Source organism: Petaurus breviceps, unplaced genomic scaffold (genome assembly GCF_028583685.1).
Source record: "Petaurus breviceps papuanus isolate PSGF00001 unplaced genomic scaffold, PetGlider_PUasm1.0 38, whole genome shotgun sequence".
Lineage (NCBI taxonomy): Eukaryota > Metazoa > Chordata > Mammalia > Diprotodontia > Petauridae > Petaurus > Petaurus breviceps.
The window spans coordinates 49390756-49402844 of NW_027186304.1; the positions used below are offsets into that span (position 1 = coordinate 49390756).

General features: G+C 40.1%; 1 pseudogene; it reads left to right on the top strand.

The window, feature by feature from the left end:
- The first annotated feature begins 5614 nt into the window (after nt 1-5614).
- Nucleotides 5615-12089, top strand: part of LOC138170231 (meprin A subunit beta-like) — a 52937-nt pseudogene continuing 46462 nt past the window's right edge.

Here is a 12089-nt window from a genome sequence, read left to right on the forward strand (position 1 = left end):
AGAGAGCAGCAATCAATCAAAGAGCAAGCCTTTATTAAGTCTTATTATGTGCCAGGAACTATGCTAGGGACTGATGATACAAAGGCAAAAAACCCAGCCCCTGATCTCAAAGAGCTTACATTTTATTAAACTCTGCAAGGACCAGGCTCATCAGCTGACACAAAACTTTGTTGCTTTGAGGTATTCTTAAATTCCAGTTTTTCTTTTATTTTGATGGAGCTTTGTCCCAGGTGCCAAATCTGGTGAGGGGTGGTGTGATATACTCCTCTAACGCTAGAGTCCAGAGCCCACCATCCCCATGCTTTACTACTTCACAGTTTCCCATCAGCCCATGCACCCTGATGGGTTGTGCCATGGAAGAGGTGAAGGAATTGCTGATGGCAGAGACTAGAAGAGGAGAAGAAAATAACAGGTCACCTGACAACTGTACTTTTCCCCACTTGCACCAAATGGTTTCTCTCCACCCCACCCCTCTTTCCCCCATACTCTCCTCCCCATGTAGTTCAATTGTAATTGAGCTGGACTGGTGCTTTGGAGAGATTTCTTTATTTGTTTAGGCAAAACTCACTGCCTCATTTGCATATGAGCTCTGGGCATAGACTTGCTCTCTTCTAGTGTAGCTTTTGATAAATGACAATGATGGAAACAAAAATACAAATAATAAAAATGAAAATACCTTCCAGTTTTATAAGCAAGTTTTAATTACTTAATGCTCAGGAATTTCCAACTTGAACATGAGATAGAGATGATCTTTAGGAATTAGATTTTAGGTTCTATGACCACATGAGAAAAGATTTCCAATTTTATCCATATGAATATACCCACACAGAATACCAAGGCACACACATGAAAACAAATAAATTTTTGCCAGTTTATTTTACATGGATACCTGGAACCAAAATTTTTGATTAATGGTTAGAGTCAAAGTTTAAAATTGTTAATATTAAACTCCTTTATTTGGGGGGGAGGGCGGGGGAAAGAGAAAGTGAGAACACTTATTTGCCTTTATTTAAATGAATTATATTCATTCCTAACCAAACCCTTTACCTCTGTGACAATTACTTTGAGACTAACTAAGACTGCACCTATAGTTCTAAATCACTCAAGGCAATAGAGAATGAGCAGAAATTGGAGGTTTTAGATCTAACAAAATATAGAATGTTACCAAAGCTTATTGGGATCAAGTCCAACCTTTGGCAAAACTCTGGTGGGTGAATAGCATTCTAGACTTCCCAGACTGGACATTTGACCTTTATTCTTTGCCAGAAACCTGCCTTCACATTAAATTAAATTGAGTTTATTAATTCAGTTATCTAATTTGTTATTTATCTAATCAGTGCCAGATTCAGATAGGGCTGGGGATACAAAAACAAACAAACAAAAAGAAGCCTTCCTTGTCTTTAGGGAGCTTCCTTTTAACTGAAGAATGAGGCAGGTACTTAGATAATTAAATTCAAAATATATGTAAGAAGAATAAGGCCTGAGGGCTCCTATATGGAATATGATTTTTAGGGGGAAGCTAGGCTTGCCTTTGGTCTCCAGTATGTAAATTTTACATGAATTGGTTTCCTTGGGTGAGACATATCATTAATTCCATGGGAGGAAGCCTCCATCTGTAATGAAATGCTACTGAAGGGTATAGGTGAGGTACTGCTAAAAGGGGGGACATCTATAGAAGGGGAATGCAGGGAGATACCAGCAAAGCATTCCAGAAGGACACTCCTCTGTCTCTGTTTATCCTGGGCAGATTTGGAAAGAACTCTAATGTAAGAAATGTTGATTCCCTTGAGATTAGAATCTCTCTCTCTCTCTCTCTCTCTCTCTCTCTCTCTCTCTCTCTCTCTCTCTCTCTCTCTCTCTCTCTCTCTCTCTCTCTCCCTCTCTCTCCCCATCTCTCCCTCTCCTTTCTGCTTATGACCTTGAGCTAGTTAAGGAAGACTAGAGCAGAGTAATCCAAAAGGTTTGGGTTCTCCTGGGGAAGAAGCCATTTCTATGCCATGGGAGGGAGAAGGATGCTACCCAAAATGACACGGAAAACTCCTGTGGTCTTCAGGGAGGGCAAAGCTCTGGGAAAAATAACCCCCCAGCAGATATAGATTTTGCAGACATTAAGTTCACCACAGCACTGGCTTTGGTCATCTCTAGATCCATAATTTTATGATTCTATTATTGATAGAAATGAAATTTGAGATATATTTGTTGGCTATGTTGAGTTTGAGATATCAACAGGAGATCCAGGTGAACTTGCTGGTAATATGGAAATTTAGTTTAGATGATACACACCCACACCCCCCACACATACACAATATGTTTCTTATATTTATGTATTTATTAATGTATATACAACCATCTAACCTTAGTTATATGTCTATACAGATACACATTCACATATCTAGTGGGTTTGTATGTGTGTTTCTGTGTCAATGTCTCTGTGTATATCTGGGAAGAGTCGTCTGAACAGATATGCTAGACATGTGGGAGTTGAAGAGGTCATCAAAGGAAAAAAGGAAAGATTTAGAGAGAGACAAAAAGCCTAGCCTTGAGCCTCAGGGGACACTCACACAAAGACCAGAAGGAAGATGAGTCATACTCATTCATCAGACTTCAGATTTATTCATCGTTTTATAGTTGAAGGGAGAGGCATAACAAAAATAATGAATTTATTCAAGGGCTTATCCTTTAGGAGATAAAGTGTGTGAAAGGTTTATAGAGTTTACAGATTGTTTTATGGATGTTAAAATAAGAGATTTCACATATGCCTTGGAATAAAATGGGTAAATGTCCTGAAACTTCTTCCTACAGCTAAGGTTAGAATGTTGGTAGGGTTGAAAGGAATCAAGGTCGAGGTTGAGGAGTGGAACTAAAGAGGGGAGGAATGTGACTAGAAAAGAGAGGACCAATGACATCATACGAATGTGGCAAGCCAAGACATTTCCCAGTTATTTAAGACAAGGAATGGCTCTAGTCTAGGCAACAAAAGAAGACATCATCATCACCACCATAGCACATATTAACTTTGATGTAGGATGTGGAAACAGAAAACCTGGGTCAAATCCCAGTGCTGTCATTTAATGCCTGTGTTACCTTGGCCAAGTCAGTTCAGCTCTCTAGGTTTCAGTTTCCACATCCCCCCAAATAGTTGCCACATTTTTGAAGGCACTTATCCTGTCCCTGTTCTTACTGCCTTCTTCTATGGAAGTAGTACATTGAGGGTGGGATGAGACCTCATTAGCAGTAGGAGCATCAGGTAGCAAGAGCAGAGACAAGATAGTTGACTTCAGAAGGCTGGCAGGGGTGACAGAAACTGTCAAACCCTCTGCCACATTCATGGAACATCACCTTCTATCAGTGTTCTCGGCTACTGGTATCAAACCCAAATAGAAACAGGAACCCCCTAAATTATCCATAAAGAATCCATTATTCTACTTAGAAAACCACATATTAACATCATCCATATTCTATTGTATTTCTATTTATTTTGTTAACTATTTCCCAGATACATTTTAATCTGGTTCTGATCAGATTCCCATTTGGTAGTGTTCCCCTTGTTTGATGCTTCTGCTCTAGGCAGCTCTAAATTGCAGATGTGGTTTGAACCTGTTGTGATAGAGGTCATCCTCAGGCTTCCTACATCAGTGAAATCACAGGTCCAGTTCCTATCCCTTTCTATTAGGCTGCTTGACTAAAACTCATTGGCAGGTGGGACATCATTTTTTTGCATATAATGTTCCTTATTGAGCCAAAGACTGCAAGCCCACTTAGAACAATTTCCCTGGAAGCCTGGGAAATTCCCAGAGTAGTAAGGCTTTGAGGAATAGAACTTGGCACATTGAGTTTACCATTGGGTTTGCCACCCTATCCACCCTTGTTGCTAAGCTTGTTGCCTTGGATATTAGGATCAGAGGTGGCTTTATAACTTGGCAGCCAATCAGAGGGGGCAGCTAGGTGGAGCAAAGGATACAGTGCTGGGTTTGCAACCAGGATGACTCATCTTTCTGAGTTAAAATTTGGCCTCATACACATTAGCTGTGGGACCCTGGGCAAGTCACTTAATCCTGTTTGCCTCAGTTCCTCATTTGAAAAATGAGCTGGAGAAGGCAATGGCAAACCACTCTAGTATCTTTGCCAAGAAAACCCCAAATGGGTCGTGAAGCGTCAGATACAACTGAACAACATCCAGCCAAAGGAAAGATTACTTGGCATTTTATCAAAGATAGCATGGAGGTTGAAGGGATTCATAGTGGTCCAGAGATAGATGTTTTAGCAGCCCTCCAATTGCCAAGGCACATGGTTGGTTGGATGTTGTTCTTTGTTCTCAAAGAGGACCAAAACAGCATCATATGTTAGGGTCAAGTTACAGAGTATCTGACTGGCTGCTCAGACGGATGTGAGCTCAGAAGGCTCTAACAGGCCAGGCACAAATAGTCCATGTGAGCATTTGGGGTGGATTCCCTAAATTCGCTCATCTCACATTTCTTTTGAGCTACACCAATTCTGCTGTGCTCACAGAGCACAGCACCTCTTCTGATGAGGGCACGTCACGCTGAGCGGTCCTGTGCCAGTGTCTCCCATGTCACACATTCAGTTCCAAAGTTCTTAAGAGAGACCTTGAGAGTGTCCTTGTATCACTTCTCCTGACCACCATGTGAACTCTTGCCCTGTGTGAGTTCTCAGTAAAATAGTCTTTTTTTTTTTCAAGTGTGTTTGGCATTTGAATGTGGCCAGCCCATCAGAGTTGTGCTCTCTGCAGTAGATTTTGAATGCCTGGCAGATTAGCTCAAGAAAGGACCTCAGTTGGGGTGGCCAGGTAGCACAGCAAGTAAGAGCACTGGCCCCAGAGTTGGGATGACCTGGGATTGAATCTGGGCTCTGATACTTAGTACCACACCCAGAAATAACTGGCTGTGTAACTTTGAGCAAGTTACTTAACCCTAAATGCTTAAAAAAAAAAAGGACCTCAGTGTTTGGTATCTTATACTTCCAAGTGATCTTCAGGATTTTCCTAAGATAATTCAAGTAATTGATTTTTGAATTGATAATTCAAGGAAGTGATTCAGTCTCCTGGCATGGAGCTGGTATTCTGTCCAGGTTTCACTGGCATACAACAACGAAGTCAGCACAACGGCTCTGTAGACCTTCAGTTTGGTAGTCAGTCTAATATCTCTTTCCTCCAACCCTTTCCTTCAGAGCCTCCCAAACACTAAGCAAGCTCTGGCAATGCATGTGTCAATCTCATTATTAATGTATACATACTTGGAAAGTATACTGCCAAGGTAAGTGAACTTATCCACAGCATACAAAACTTCTCCATTTGCTTTAACTGATGGTTCCACATATGGATGGTGTGGTGCTGGCTCATGGAGCACCTTTGTTTTCTTGCTGTTCATTGTTATGACAAAATTAGCACAAGCAGCAGAGAACTGATACATACTTTGTTGCATCTCAGGTTCAGAGGCTGCCTTGAGTGCACAATCATCTGCAAACAAAAAATCATGCACCAACACTCCCTTCACTTTAATGTTGGCTTGTAGCTTTTTTCAAGTTGAAAAATATACCATCAGTGTAGTAACTGACCTTGATGCTATGTTTGTCTTCATTGACGGCATTTGATAACATGGCTGAAAACATCATGCTAAAAAACATTCGAGCAAGCACACAGTCTTATTTCACTCTGTTGGTAATTGGGAAATCATGAGAGCATTATCTATTGTCCAGCGTTCTGACCCTTGAGGGTCAGGGGCTGCCGGGTCTTATCTGCCTCGGTACTTCTGTGTGCGTCAGGAAGTGGCCAGCCATGTTCTCCAAGAACAGAGTCACAAGCCAGGAGAGTCAAAGAGTAGCAAGACTTTATTCAGTAGCTTCTTTTGCAATTACATCCTAACTCCTAACTCCTCTTTGAGCTTCCCTACTTTTATCCCCCTTCTGCCCCCTTTCTCCTGAGGCAGAAGTTGCCACGGCGCCAAGTCTGAGCTAACCCCAAGGCCACAAGTCAGGAGGTCATGGAGCTCTAGTCCTGGAACAGGGCATATCTCACGGAATGTCTGAGTCTCCTCCACAGTGCTTGTGCCAAGGTTGGCATGTACTTTATCACTGCAGAGTCAGCATGTTCCGGGTCTCATGCCTCCAGGGGAACTGCACGTACATCCCCTAACATGTCCCCTCTCTTGTTTAGCTCAGAGTGCCTACAAATTATCATGGAAGGGTTGATGAGGGGGGGAAGCGTACAAAGAGGTTAGGGTGGATTTAAGGAGGGACCAGAGAATTTCACACTTCAACAAAACTCAGTTTCTGCTGGCTTGTCTTTCACAAATTCTAGTATCTTTTAAAACATCTAATTTTTGCTGAAAGTCCCTATTTAACTTATTACCTAAATACAAAGACACAGTGGTTGAAATTATCAATGATAGCAGACAAAATAATAGTACATATCCCTTCTAGATAGGAGGAGTACAATGAATGCAAACAATATTCCACACAAAGGAGTCATACATAGACAGATGTATCCATAAGTACATTGGAGAAGGAGAATAGAAGATACAGTTGCAATTAGTCCCATGAATAAAAGTCCAGAAATCACTTTTGTGCAGGTTCCCCCAAAGTCTGAAACCAAAAGAGGGTGGTTCTACAAACAGTATGACATCATAAACACTAATACATTGTTTAAGAGTACAGTTAAAGCAGGGTAGATTCCAATAAAATATAGTATTGACTTTTATCATCTGTAAATGGTTTATATGAGTAGAAGTAAGGAAGGCTTGAGGAGGTCAAATACATGTAGTCACAATTACAGTTATATATGAAACAAGTGATGCAACAGGGCTAGATGTATCAAAATGTAAATCAGGATGGAACCAATTCAGTTTGTATAGAAAGCAGAGTGATCACAGCAAGAAACACAAATCCTGGGGTAACAGGTTTTTCAGTTCTTTGGGTGGATATAAAAATGTTCTGAGCCCATGGGGGCATAGCTTTTTTGTTTTGGTTGCATTAGGAGATCTCTTCTTCTTCATTCCCATGTTCTGTCTTTGTGAGTTCTGCTGCAGCTGGAGCTTTTTCATCTTTCTGGGTGATTTGGAGTACACACCTTGACATTTCTTTTCTGGCACCTTCAATGGTCATTCCCCAGCTTCTGGAAAATATATAAGCACAGCCTCGCCCCCACAGTAATAAATTCCACATTACCTTCATTTTGGGGAGTATGCACCTTTCACATTGTTTTACTACCAGTGTATACTCATTTTTAGCAATGTTTTTATTAAGCTAATGTATTTTGGGTGTATGAAGCAGTAGCTAATACAGCTAATTGCTCCCCCTTTTTTATTTTAGCAACTAGGTTGTAATATCTTTATTGTAAGGGGTATGCCTGTAATTAATATTATTTAAAAAAAATGATCACAGAAAGATTGAAATAAGTTTGTTAGTGGCAGAAACATTATCAGCATTCAATTGTGTCAGAATGCCCATAGAAGCAGAAAACTATAACATATGGTTACATAGAGTATTTGCATTTTGATCAAAATAAGAGTAAGCTAATGTAGTTCTATGAATATTTGGGGAAGAAGTTGGAGAAACTTGAACTTTTGATTAATAGTCACGTTATTTAGATAAAGAGGCCTAGGAAATGAAGAATGAAATGTAATATAGGTAGTGGCCTCTATGTCATAAGAGCTTATAACTTCTGAAAAAGGTTAAAAAGATCTGTATTCTGAGTGTTTTTAGGTTAGCAGTATGAATATGTGTTGGCCCATAAATAGCCTTCAGGGAATCATAAAAGGACTTTGGATTTTTACTATCAGCATATAACTGAATTTCATCTGCTTTCTTACTAAGTCAAGTATCTTGCATCTCTCTAAGCTTTGTTTGTACTTTGCATTTGATGGAATTATATACTTCCTTCTTAAAGATAGATGAACTATCCTGCTGGTAAGCTTTGTAGAGTTCTTGTTTTTCATTTAGCAGCTTCTGAATTTCCCCATCATTTTCATCAAACCAGTCTTGATGTTTGTGAGTGTTTTGACCCAGATGAGCAAATGCAGTGCTGTACACTAAATCTCTGAGAGTTGCCCACTCCTTTTCCGCTCCATTGTTGCCAATTGTGTGTTGGTTCAACTTTCTCTCCCAGTTAGTAACAAACTGTTCCGTCTCAGAGAAGCACTCTAATCTTGACATTAATTCTTCTGGTGGTCATTGTGCCTTGGGGCCCTGCTTTTGTTCAACCCTAATATTTAGCTTAGAGAGAATAAGTCTATGATCAGTCCAGCGCTCTGCACCACACATTACCTTTGCCACTCTCATCATGGCCCAGTGGCAGGGCAGAGTCAAAATGACTGGTGATAGCTCTAGATGCAGTGGATGACCTTGGCATCCTTGATATCTAACGAAGCTCTAAGCACTCCACAGCACCTGCTTCAGTTGCCTTCATGGCTGTTGGAAAAAATTGTTCTCATCTGCCTGTTTCAGTAGGGGAAGTCTTTACATGCTTGGGGTACACCCCCCCCAACTCACAGAAGGGTTTGAGACTCCTCGGTTACCCTCAAATTGGTTTAGCCCGTCTGCCAAAATGGTTACCAGGGTGCTGTGCATACAGCTTCTTGCTATGCATAGTGCATACTATTTCTTGGAGCCACAGGTGTATCAAGTGGACACCAAAGGTGGAAAGCAGCCCTGAAAGGGACTTGACAGCACTCACAGAGAGGTGCTAGTCTTCTCTGAACACACCCTACACCCCAAGATACATGTGAAGGGAGCTGGAGGCCCACTTTTGGATTAAGCAGATACAGCTTCTGGAGAACTGAAATGATTCCACTAGTAAAAATTGATTTCCTGTCTCCTCTAAATGGAATGAATATAGAATGGAATGAATAAAAGCCCTTTGATCATGACATTTAAAATAAGGATTATGTTTTGGATTTCAGCAATAGTTCATCTGCCTCTTTCATTAGCTTCCTGCCAGCCATCATCTTAGGTCTTTCAGCAACATTTTAAATTTTGAACTTCATAAAGAATAGATTTTGTGCCTATCTGCCCCCCCCCCACTCTACTGCAGAGTATTTCATAGTCTATAAGGTAAAAAGTGATAAAGTATATATTTGTTTGTCATTATTGTTTTTTAAATATTTTATTCTGAACTTAAGAAATAAAACTAGCATTTCCATAACATAGTAGAATAGAAAAAGAGATGATTGTACATGAAAATGTAAAACTATTAGTACAACTTGCTATTCCTTTAAAATATAAAGTTATCATGTAACTTTCTTTTTTTTCTTCCCCCCAATTCTATGTGTATATACATATATATATACACATACATATATGTGTATGTATGTAATGTCATTCTATATATACTTTTACTTATCAGTTCTTTCTCTGGATGCGGATAGCATCTTCCTTCACAGGTCCATTGTCATTAATTTGCGTATTTTTTAAATTTATTTATTGCTTTTTTTGGAGAGGGGAAGGTAGGGCAATTTGGGTTAAGTGACTTGCCCAAGGTCACACGGCTAGTTTTTTGTGTTAAGTGTCTGAGGCCAGATTTAAACTCATGTCCTTCTGACTCCAGGGCCGGTGCTCTATTCACTGTGCCACCTAGATGCCCCAATTTGTGTATTTATAATAGTCAAAATGATTTAGCTGCTCAAACTTGTTCTTAAAACAATATTGCTGTTACTCTACACAACATTTTCTTTGTCCTTCTCATTTCACTCTTCATTATTTAATGCAAGTCTATGTTTCTCGAAGATCCTCGAGCTCATCGTTTCCTTGAGTGATTCATGGCATTCCAGGGATATCTTTTTTCCACCCTCCCTAATGCCTGTTACCACTTTTCAGGTCAAGAATATAATAAGATTTCCTCAGATCAGAGTGAGGAGGTAACAAAATTAAGAGGGATTTGTTGTAGATGAGTTAAAGCAGGGATTCTTATCCTGGGAGATGTTAATTTTTTTTTTTTAAGGATAATTGTGTTTCAAGAGAATCAATTTCTGGAAATCCCATGCATTTTATTTAAAGCACTGGAAAATATTATCCTGATATCCACAGGCTTTAGGAAACTGCCGGAGGGGTAGAACCTTTGAGTTAAAGAATGGGTAGTAATAGACAAAGAGGACAAAGATGAAGTTAGGAATAAAGATAAGGAATGATTAGATATTTAATAAATTCACCAGTTGCACTGCATTAATGCCTTTGCATCAGCAATTGTTCAGAATCATGCAATTGTTCAGAAATGAAATCTATTATTTTTTGCTACACCATGTTCTCAAGCTCTAGAGATTCATGGGAAATTATTGAATTTTATAACTCAGTAAGTAATGAGTATAAAAACTGAATGGTAGTATGCATACAGTAGGTGCTTATAGAAGTTGAACTCAAGACTACAAGGAGGTACACTTTGGGATTTTGATTGATTATCCCTGTGGAAGCTGTGTACATGTATTTGTGATGAACTGGTTGGCATGAGCTGTTGTAAGTCTTGGGGAGGAGGACCAGCTTCAGAGTCAGCTTCTTTTTCCATTTTTGGAAAGATCTGGAGGGTCAGTGTGTCCTTGGTATGTGGCACAATGGAGAGTGTATGGGATTTGAAGTCAGGAAAATCTGAGTTAAAATCCTGCCTCAAATACCTAATAGCTATGTGATCCCTAGCAAGTCACTTACCCTCTGTTTACCTTATTTTTCTCAACTCTAAAATAGCATCCCCTGCCTCATAGGGCTGTTGTGAGAATATAGTGAGTTAACCTATTCGAAGTGGTCTGCAAACCTTAAAGTAATGTATACATGCTAGGTAATACTATTATTATTTTGTCTTTCCAAGGGTAATGCTGACTAATTCCCACCCTACATCCACAGCCCTTTAGATGGAAGCCTTTTGGCCCCAAAGATGGTAGTGGTTACATGCAATGGGAGACCAGTTCCAGAATCCATGGATGTGGGCAGTAGCAGAGTCAAGTATCAGCTGCACATTTATGCTGCTATGGATTTGTTCTAACTATGCAGGTTACAGGATTTGTGCTGGCCTGGAGTTCCTCCTCTCTCAGCACAACTAAGACTCCAAACTTCTTTTTTCCTTAAGATGCTGGTCCTGTCAAAATGAAGGGGAGGAGTCATGGAGGCAGACAGACCGGTCTGAACAAAGATGTGAAGCACCAGTTTCTCCAGGGGAAATAAAGAATTGTCCTACTCGAGGAGTAGGGGGTGGAATTCAGGTGCTCCAACTTCTTGGACACTTGGTTTCTCATCCTGGGACATGTAATTGAGCACATATGCAACTGTAATAAAACTCTCTATGTCTGGATTGAGACCCTCCCACCTGTTGCTATCTCTGGCAATAAATGGGGAAGGAATGGTTAGCAGGCCCCTGGGCCTTCTGGGGGTCAAGTTTACTTTTGGATTTGGTCCCACTTCCCCTGGGTATCTTTCCCAAAAGGGAAAAAAAGACTGACAGTGCCTCACCCCTCTTTTTACAGGTCAAGGGAAAAGAGTTGACTCTGGCCCACGAACCACTTGGCCTACATAGGGATAACAGATCAAAGTCAAAAAAACATTCTCCTCCTTATAACCCCATCATATTGGTCATGGAATTTTCTGATCAACTCCTATATAAGCACCTACTGTGTGCGTGGTACTATGAAGCTTCAATATTTCCAACTATTCTCATTAATTACTCACTGAATGATAAAATTCAATAATGCACAACGTGTCTTTAGAGCTTGAGAATGCATGGTAGCAAATAGTAGCATGTTTCATTTCTGAAGATTTCCAGAGAGCAACGGGTGGTACAAGTCTAGCCCAGAGGCAACAGGTGAATTTTCTAATCATCTAGCCTTTCCTTACCTTTATTCTCTATCTCATTTCCCCCCTCTTTCCACATAACTATGTATCTATCTAGAGACTTAAGTCCCCTTTCAAATTTTAGAATCAGTGGACTTGGGGTTAATCCACAGCTCTGCTGCTTACTATTTGTGTGACTGGGCAAGTCACTTAACCTCTTTAGGCTTGTAAAATGAGGTTATTGGACTGGTCTCTAAGCTTTCTTCACTCTAAATTTATATTATGATGTCTCTGATTTCATTCTCTTTTCCTCTGGATATCCCTGA